Here is a 4,652-nt window from a genome sequence, read left to right as displayed (position 1 = left end):
AAAATTTTCCCAATCACTGCTACATCTTGAACAAAGTAGTTTATGGTATAAAGCAAGCGCCTAGAGCCTGGTATGAAACCCTAACTCGTTTTCTTAAAATGTCAAAATTCAAACAAGGTTCGGTTGACCCAACTTTCTTTCTCAAGAAAGAGGGTGACCACCTAATTATCGTCCAAATTTATGTTGATGACATCATCTTTGGTTCTAGGAATCCTAGCTTAACAGCTGAGTTTTGCAAGTTGATGGAAACTAAATTTGAGATGAGTTTAATGGGTCCAATTAACTTTTTCATTGGACTGAATATTAGACAGGTACCAGAAGGCATTTTCATAAATCAGGAGGCTTACACCAAAACCTTACTGGTGAAGTTTGGCATGATGGGAGATTCAAGAGTAATAGTTCTAATGGCATTCGGAACGAAACTAACACCATCTCTAGAAAACCCAGTTGTTGATATGACTTTGTATCGTCAGATGATAGGTTCATTGATGTGTCTAACAACTAGTAGACCAGGCATTATGTTTTCCGTTTGTTATCGTGCTTGGTTCCATGAAAATCCACGCGAACCTCACATGGTGGCAGTCAAGAACATATTCAGATACCTGAAACGAACCTCATCTCCTTGCATATAGTATCCAGCAAGATCAGGGTTTTTCGTTCAAGCATTCTCAAATGTTGATCTTAGAGGATGTGGTCTAGATAGAAAAACCACTACTGGTGGGTGTTAATTTCTTGATGGAAAACTTGTCAGTTGGCAGTCCAAGAAACAAACATGTGTATCCTTATCTACAGTCGAAGATGAGTATATAGTTGCTGCCTCTTCTGCTTCACAGGTCATTTGGATTCAAAGCCAATTAAGAGACTATGGCCTAAACATGAAACAAATCCCTCTATACTGCGATTCCGAAATTGCTATACGTATTTGTCATAATCCGGTGCAACACTCAAAGACAAAACACATTGCACTGAGGTATCACTTCATCAAGGATCATGTAGAAGATGGAAACATCGAAATACACTTCGTACGATCCTCTAATCAACTAGCTGATATATTCACAAAAGCCTTGCATGAAGCATCACTTAATAGAATACTCCAAGGCTTAGGAATGATGGAAGCTGAATCTGTTCCAAAACTACCTTCGCTTTCATGAGAATCACCTTAGTCTTCGCCTTGTAGGTATTTGTAAAGCAAAATGAGGCAAATGCTCGCTCTATTTCGTTTCCGATTATCTCGGGACATGAAATGGACCGAACTCTCGCTCCAATTTGCTTCACTCATTCTCTATAAGCGAACTCTCGGTTGATGAATTGACTTTTTGTTGGTCTAGAACTCATGTATCCTTTTCTGTACATTATGTATACTATTCGGTTTAAGCATATCTTATATTTATGTTTTTATTTCTTTTTAGAAAAACCATAATCAAAAAATATTTTACTTTACTTTCTAGTTTTTTTTAATTAACTTTTTTTTTCAAAAAATTCAAAATAAAAATTTATTTTCCTTTGTGTTGAGGTTTATTTCTTTTATTTTTCACAAAAATTTAAAATACCAAAAATAAATAATATCGAAACTTGTGACAACACATATCTGGAGTTACTGTAATTCGCTTGGTGGGGCAGGTATAAACTTCTTTATCTATGCATTAGCTAAGTGACCCTAGAAGCATGTTGTTGTATGTTGTCTAAAGCCTCAACGACTCTATGTGAAGCCTTAAAGATTCGATATATACAAGTCGTTTCTTCCCAATCAGGCTGCTAATATTCACATTAGTCATGAGCTACCTTACTCTTCTCTCATTGAGTTAAAAGTTATCTGCTTGGTCACTTTCGCATAGCAAAGGTACTTTCGTTTCTTATACCAACTCAACACTCTTCTCCATCAACTTCATTTCATAAACGTGGCCCTTGAGACTCTCAGCATTTACCAATGAGGTTTACGGTCACACAACCTATGTGTTGATGATCTTAGTTTCGTTTACCACGTACTAAGTGAGACCCAAAATCCAGCACCATAATGTATTAACGGTGAATCATTGAAAGTTCTAGCTTTTCACCCATGGATTAACGAAAGCCATTATGGTTTGTACCATGAAATCTCTTTTATTTTTGTGAGATATTTATGGAATGTTCAGAAACTAAGACATTTCTTCCCAAAAGATCCAATTTCATTTTTGTTTTTTGAGATTTCTAAACTTTTCCTAAGTCATTACAAAATTATCAAACCTACTTGTTGTTTTTTGGCTACACTGGCCACACAAGTACTTCAACCAACTTTCGAACTTATGTTAAGTTTCATAATTTGATTGAAGGGAAAACCACCCTTAGAACCATAATTAAAAGATGCCTTTAATTATTTCTTAATAAACGATTGATCGTACTGCAACGGGAAACCACACAAGCACTTCTTAGTCTCTCTTGACTTTGAAGGAAGCGATCCGTGCCTAGGATCCACAGTTTCATGTCTCTAATGACATCACTTAAATCCCACAGAGATAACTTGTTTTATTTCTTTTTCTTTGGCACACCCTTGCATGAAAGTCTATTGATTTTCCAAAAGTCTTGTTCATGGTAATTATGGCTCTTTTAGTTGAAAAGACCTTATGTTGTCTCACTTCCACATGGGCTTATCCAAGGCGAAAGGTGCTTCGTTTATTTACTTGGAATTTGAAGTGTTAGGACGGAATATGAAGAGATAGAGGAATGGATAATATTTCAAACAAAAGGCACATGAATTTTAACGTCGCTAATCCTCACGCCGACTGACACACTTTTCAGAGGAACAGTTGTCAAATCACGCCTTTTTCGGCGTTATTTACAAGATGTTTATGCGATTAACGATTCGGTTTTCTCTCTCTTTGGCAATTGTATAAAAGGGGTTATCGATCATTAAGTTCATCTTTACCACTTTCAAAATTATCAAGAACCCTAAAAGGCGCTTTCTCTTTTACTGTTCATCTTCTCCAAACACCCGCAACAATAGCTGACTGTTCATCTGTTCAAGAACATACTGCTCAATCTTCTTTTCTCACTATCAAGCCAAATCAAAATCTAATCTTGGATCTTGCCCTGTTCAAATATGATTCCTACTTGCTGCATATCGTGGAATGTCTCAAGTACTAACTGTTGGTCACCGCACTAACCAAGGTTGAGTTAGTTCCAATGTCACTCATGTTTAAGGCTTATTCCACTGCCACATACCTGAAGGAAACATAGAAGATCATCTTCGAGATCTTTGACAAGAAGGCTTCGATAACAAAGGCTCGATTTTGCTCACTTCTAAGGCTAACCTATGATGAATCCATGTTCAACCCAAAGTCAATCTCAACTGCCCAAATCTTCAAGATGTTTTATCACATGGGGTATACCGAAATTCTCACCACGGTCACCAAGTTCAAGAAATCTTCTCTCCCACCACATTGGAATGGTTTGTTTACTCTACTCTTCAAAGTTTTTTCAAAGAGAGTTGTTGGGTTGGACTGTGCCAGCAAACTGTTTATGACAATCCTTTATGGCCTCTACCATGGGATTCACCTTGACTACGGCTCAGTGTTGTGGGCTCAGTTAGTGCATAGTATGAATTCATCGTCTCAACATAGCAAGATTTCTTGTGGTCATTTTTGGACCATAGTGGTGCACAGAGCAATTGAAAATCTTAATGTTCCAGTCATGGAGGATTCGTTGATGGTCCTATCGCCACATTCCACACAACGAAGATCATCATTTCAGACAACTCTAAATTTCCCTGCATAAGATCGATTCCTTGGTCTACGTATCGAAGCGTCTCTGGGGAAAGTAATACTTTGAAGTCCTACAAGACGAAACCAGGTTCAGGTCCAAGAGAGTTAACTCCTAAAATGCAAAAATCATTGGAAGAAGCTGATAAACAAAAGAAAGGAGGCAAGAAGGGAGATAAGAAGAAAGTAGTTCCAAAAGGTCCATCTTCTCTCGCTCCAATCCCTAAGAAGCGAAAGACTCAACGGGTAGCTCCTTCCGCTCCTAAGAAGCGAAAGCAACGAAAGACGACTCTGAAGCCTAGCTCATCTTCATCAAGCTCGGAAAGCGAACATTCTCAATCTGAGGGTTCAATTCGTGGTGATTCGCCTCCACCTTCTCCATAACTAGAGGTAAATATTAATGATAAAATTCCATCTCCACTTCCTTCTCCTACTCACACCTCCACTCCCATTACAATCGCACCTAGTCCACCTCCTGTCACTACCCAATCAACCCCAACTTTATCTCAACCACTACTTGTTACTATTATTTCTCAAACAGTCACCTCTGACCTTCCACCAGTTTCATCTCAACCACAAAAAAGCATTCCTATTCCCATCCCTATCTTCACTAATTCAATAGTACCTCCTACTATCTCCATCTCACCTTTTGTTTCTGTGAACGTATCTGATACAGGGGCTCAAACTGCAGGTTTCTCCACCCATGTTTCACCTCATACTTCCCTCTTAACCGTGATGATCCAGACATGATCTTTTGTGATGACGACGCTGAATATCTTGGGGGTTTTACTTACAGTCCCTTCCAAATCAGGACTGAGAATGACGGTGAGGAGCAAGTAACGAAAGGGAAACTACAATCCCTACATGAAAAAGTTGACCAGCTGCTTCTTTCTACCAAAGCTTCTTCTACTGACACAT

Source organism: Lactuca sativa, chromosome 4 (assembly GCF_002870075.4).
Source record: "Lactuca sativa cultivar Salinas chromosome 4, Lsat_Salinas_v11, whole genome shotgun sequence".
NCBI lineage: Eukaryota > Viridiplantae > Streptophyta > Magnoliopsida > Asterales > Asteraceae > Lactuca > Lactuca sativa.
Note: the sequence above shows the minus strand (reverse complement) of the source record.